The sequence below is a fragment of the Aristolochia californica genome, unplaced genomic scaffold, assembly GCF_029961685.1.
Source record: "Aristolochia californica isolate CCGP_79_NKW_82.1479 unplaced genomic scaffold, dmAriCali1.0.hap1 SCAF_8, whole genome shotgun sequence".
In the NCBI taxonomy this organism is placed as follows: Eukaryota; Viridiplantae; Streptophyta; class Magnoliopsida; order Piperales; family Aristolochiaceae; genus Aristolochia; species Aristolochia californica.
The window spans coordinates 7,076,362-7,082,361 of NW_027182279.1; positions in this window are offsets into that span (position 1 = coordinate 7,076,362).

Below are 6,000 nucleotides of genomic sequence, written 5' to 3' on the forward strand. Positions count from 1 at the left end.
CTAAACCCTAAACCCTTAAATACCTTGAAAAATACCCTAAATCCACTAAACCCTAACTCTAATCCAGAAATTAAACCCTATAAAGACAAAATTATGCAACAATCAATACAAATTACGCACAAAAATTAAAATTTTTAAAAATCTAAATCAATTGAAAAAGTTAGGGTTTAGGCTTACCTTCTGAAATTTGGAGAAAATCGAAGCTAGAATCGAAGAAATCAAAGCTAAAATGCCAAAATCGAAGGAAATTGAAACCGAAATGGGTTAAATCGAATGAACTCAGGGGGGGGGGGGGGAGTGGGGGGAAGTGAGGAGCGAGAGGGAGGCCGAGAGTGAGAAGAGAGGGAGAAGAGAGAGGGAAAAGGGAGAGGGAGGCCGAGAGAGACAGGGAGTGTAGATGCGAAGATGATGAAGTGAGAAGAGATGCGAAGAAAATAAGAAGGAAGAAGAAGCTGAAGGGAATGCGAAGACGAGAGGAAGAAGAGAGTTGGCGAAAAAATAGTTGGGAGAGGAAGGCCGAGAGAGAGGGTGAACAGAGCGAAATGAGGGAAAATTTTTCATCGGGGGAGCGAACGACGTGCCCCGCATGAATCTTCATGTGAACGATTTGAAAAATAGGCCTGAAAGAAGATTACTTGGCATGATTCAAATGAAGAGGCGCTCATTCACCACTAACGGCCTAATCGAATGAATAGAGTAATGCGCACGTAATTCATCTCTGCTTCATTGTAGACTAACGCCCCCGCCCCCCCCCCCCCCCCCCCCCCCCCCAAATTAAAACCCTTTCGAGACTCGACAGCGACGGGAGTGAGCTTTGAATTCAGGTTTTTCATCTTTGGGTATTTAGAATCGTGAAGAGGTGTTTCGTCTTGAAAACAACCCCACATGCCTAACCCCCCCCGTTATGGTCCTGGGTTAAGTACCTATGTCTTCCGCTCCTAACAGGCCGGTCTTTTGGGATGTCTTGGCTAGGTGCTTAACATTTGGTATCAGAGCGGGCTCCCACGTTGCGAGTTTGAGTCCTGGGACACGCAAAGGCCAGATTAAAATACTGGTAGGTCGCGTCTAGGTATTATCGCGGTCAGGCCAGTGTCGTTGCACGGGCGCAAAGGCTGGATTAAAATATTGGTAGGTCGCGTCTAGGTATTATCGCTGTCAGGCCAGTGTCATTGCACCGTCGTGGTCGTCGGCTCGTGAAGGTGGGGTGTGATGTTATGGTCCTGGGTTAAGTACCTATGTCTTCCGCTCCTAACAGGCCGGTCTTTTGGGATGTATTGGCTAGGTGCTTAACCCCCCCGGTTGAAGTATGAAATCCAATCTTCTCTCAACAACAAAAAATAGAATCGAAGCAATCTTGCCTATTTTTAGGGGATTTTTCATATTCCAAGCGTTCCTCAACCTATTCTACCATGTTCATCTTCAGCGTCATCAAATCTTTGTCTCTCTTGACGACTTGGGCATTGCCAACATAAGTCACAAAATATACCACAAGTAAGCTGATCTTTAAAATTTGATTCCATTCAACCTTATTCTACCACTCCGTGTTCTTCTAAAATTTCTGCCAGTCTGAGTTCTTCTAAAATTTCAGCCAGTCCAAGTTCTTTTAAAAATTTTTCCCTAATATACGATGTGATCTGCGAAATATTTATTGTATTCCAATATTACTTATATTGTTTCTTGCCTTTGCCAAAAATAGAAGATTTGATCTAGATGGTTCAGAATAAAGACTGCCAGTATCTTGGCGATTATCTTTTGGTTGCGAATGTGAACATAGTGGTTGAGATTGTGAGTTTTGAGATTTAGTAGGCATATTTAAATTAATAGTACATTGCAGACTAACAGGTTAAGAACTAATTTATGCCTGTAATGAGCTATCCTTGGCAGCGAATTAAGGGACTCTACAGCACAGAGTTGCTGGAGCAGTTACCTGCTTTGCAACAGTTGCTTTTTCGTATTCTCTCTTGCTAGGTAGTAAGTTGTTACTTTGGCTTTCATAAAAAACAAAGGCGGAGAGTTCTATGTCAAATTCTTAGCAACACCAATATAGCATGAATCATTCCTTTATTGGTCTAATGTGATTGCAATTATTATATTGTTCTGACTTCTTGCATTTTTGAAGCCAGAGGGATCAGTTGTATTTAATAATGTGATCCAATATGCGCTCTCAATTGTGAGCACATCTTTCTCAATTATTTTATTTATCAAGCATATTTTTCTGGTATCTAACCCTCTAATGTTATTATCTTCCTACAAGTTGCTAGTGAAACTGTCAAACTTTTCAATGCCATTAATGATGATACTCTTAATTTGGTCGACATGGTAGAACACTCCATTGTCTGTTGGAGAATGAGGTTTGGTAATAGCTTCATTTTGTAACATATCTTTATAGGGCTGAATGGTAATCAACATCTTAATATCCAACCTATCAGAAACTGATAATCTAACAAAATGTTTTTTATGTTATGTCCAACTAAAAATTCAACCTATTACTGACCTGGATATGAATACATATGAAATATCATATGTAATATGCTAGCTTTTTCAGATTAGGATGGGTTGGCATGGTAACCTCTTGAACTAAGTTACAAGTTCAAAACCAAAAATGGATTTCTGGTTTCTACTTTAATGATTGTTTTGAGTAAAAAGGTATCTATATATTGCTAGAGAAAAAGGGAAAGAGTATAATACCTGGCTAAAAAGTACCTTCCTCCACAACAAGATGTTGGAGGGAAACACCTAATTTAGCATGTATATCTACTAGGTGATTAGCGGATCTAGGAATGTATTTTCAATTACACTGCAATTGAGAAATTAAATTACAAATATTCTCAAACAAATCCCAATGATGCCAAGGAGGTTTAGACGACTTCTTGCACCAATTGATGACGACTTTTGAGTCTCCTTTAATGCAAAGAGGGTCCACCAACTGTTGCTTGAAAATTTTTAAACCATTATACAATCTAAAAAGCTCAGCAGTAGTTGAGTTAGATACTCCAATCGGCCCAACAAATAAAAGAAGAAGATTCCCCTTCCTGTCATGGATAACCCCTCCAAATCTGGCAGGCCTAGGGAAGGCAAAAGCGCTACTCAAAATTTAATTTGAAATGTCCCATTGGGGGTGGAGACCAAGTTTCCATAGCCGGGGGGAAGGTTAGATGGGTAAGACTTTTCTGCTATAAGTCGCCAATTCTCTTGCAATTTTGATCGCTTTAAAATTTGAAATTTTTTCCGCATGAGTATCCAGGAGGATACATGTCCCACAATTCTATCAATCAAGATATTTCTCAGAAGGGAGCTTCTATTAAATTTCCTGTTATTTATCTCTTTCCATAAGGCCCAGACGATATGACCAACGCAACATGAGATAAGTAACTTTCAGAGCTTAGGAAGATGAGCTTAGGAACAATGACGATTGTGGATAAGAGATCTTGAGAAGGACAATATTGTAGACCTATTTTTTTAATGAGTTTGGTCCAAACAGTATGGGCATAATCGCAGTATAACAAAATGTGGTCAGCAATTTCAGAAGTGGTTTGGCAAAAAGGACAAAGGGGGTCTAGAATATTTGTTCCTTGGCGAATTAACGAATCGGATGTCAAAATTTTGTTTCAGCATGTGATCCAAATAAAAAACTTCGCTCGAGAGGGTGCAAGTAAGGACCACGCAATGGCAGTGGAATGGTTGGATTGAGTTGAGTGGAGAGAGTAGGAAGTTGTAGGCAGAAGCAGTAGAAAGCGTACCTTGTTGGCATGGAGTCCAGATGAGAGAGTCAGGTGCATTTCTGAGTCATACTGATGATAGACCCATGATAAGATTTGCGGCTTCAAGAGCTTCGACATTTGACAATACTCTTCAAAGATCCAAGTTCCACTCACCAGGAATTATTCCTTGAGGGGTTATAGTCACATCTTTGTTTCTTTCCAGAAGAAAGATTTGACAATGGCTGATATTGAAGTTTCTTGGGCCCATCCACCAATTTTGTCTGACAACCCGTACCAGTATATCATGTGACTGTATTTTTGAATGTTGGCAAAATTTGTGCAATTTTTTTCTACACGGGTGATAACTTATAATATCTTCCACCTTCTGTCCACCAACCAAATTTTTTTTCTACTTTAGCCGCAACAATATCCTGCCATATCAAAGCCGGTTGCATATTAAATTTCCAGATCCATTTGAATAATAAAGCAGAATTTGTTATTGCAGTATCCCGGATCCCACGGCCACCCATTACAATTGGTTTACAGACATCAACCCAGTTCACAAGGTTATATTTTCTTTCCCCATTTGGCCCACCCCACAAAAAACTCCTCTTAAGGAATTCAATTCTATTTTGAACTGAGGCAGGACAACGGTTCAAGGAAAGCAAATAAGAAGGAATACCATGGAGACAAGATTTGAAAAGTACAAGCTTACCAGCTTTGGACAAAAATCTTCCTCTCCAGGAAGCGAATCGGCCTTCAAGATGCTCGATGACGGGGTGCCAAACACATTTAGAGGGCAAAAGAAGTGACAGAGGAAGTCCCAAATATGTACATAGAGTGGGGCAGGATGCAATTTTACATCCCAAATAACTTGCCATAGAATTTAAAACCGAGGGGTCAATATTGAACCCAAATATGGATGATTTAGCCCAACTAACCTTTTGTCCAGAAGAAAGTTCAAAAAGGTTAAGCAATGCTTTCATGTGGGAGATCTGATTCATTGTACCTTCTCCAAAAAGTATAGTATCATCTGCATACTGCAAAAGCAGAATATCTTGGTTTGGGTCATCAAAGATAGGATTAAGCCAACCCAAGCATTTAGCGAACCGGACCATAGATGCAAGGTGCTCCCCGATGACAGTAAAAAGAAAAGGCGACAAAGGGTCACCTCATATGATTCCTCATATTGCATTGAAAAAATTGCACGATTTTCTGTTAATAAGGACATAATATGATGCAATAGAAATACAACATCTGATCCAAAATTTCCACCTAGTCCCAAAACCCATTCAGTCAAAGAGGTAACTTTAATGTGATAAAACCAACTTTAGTTAAAATACCAGATATCAAGCTATGGGCTTTTGAGCACACATCCAGTTGAGTTGGAAATAGTCCACACAATGATGTTTAATTGACTAGAATTGGAATTCATAGTTTGCCATACATGTACAATCTGCTCTGTTGATATTGTTTATAATTTAGTTGTTAACCTTTTAGGCAGTTTTTTGAGATGTAGCAACAAGATCTTGTTAGAGCACTTGACATTTATAAGAGGACATGACATCATTATGTGTCATAGGTTTGTTAAGTCTAGAAGTTTCTATAGTGATTGATATGTTTACAATGAAATGTCATTTTATTTCCTATTCTGAAAATTAGGAGTATTAAGATGTAACAATCCTAAAAAAAGGGAACATGATATTCATGGTTCTTGATATTCTCTGATTTTTTTTGTTTTTGTTTTTGGGTTTCTACATTATTTAGCATCGTATAGAACCTATAACATTTCTCTAAGAGTTCTATGAAATTTGTAAAGGAATGGATTATTTGTTTGAGCAAAAGTTTATGAAAGTTGAACTGTTTCTGTTACATCTCAGGAGAATAGGTTATGTATTTGCTTTTATGTACAGAGGTCATGCCCAATTTTAAGTAAAATTTATACATAATTTTATGTACAGTTTATTTGATATGTATTTTATGTAAAGTTTTAAATGTAGGTTGGAGCTTTAAACTAGCTAGAGCTCGAGCTCCAACTCGATTAAAATTACTGGGCTCAAGGTAGATTAAAATTTTAGGCACGAGGCAAGGCTCGGCTCTAGCTCGAGTTCAAAATATTTAAATCATGCCTAGCTCGGCTCGACTCGACTCGATGCCACCCCTAAGCGTGTGAACGCATCTCAAAACAAAATTGTTTCTCGGTATTTCTTTTAGTGAGATCTGGTTTGTTTAAAACAAAATAGCCTTTAAAATAAGAGCATAAGACTCATTAGTTCATGTATATGTGATCCATTTATGA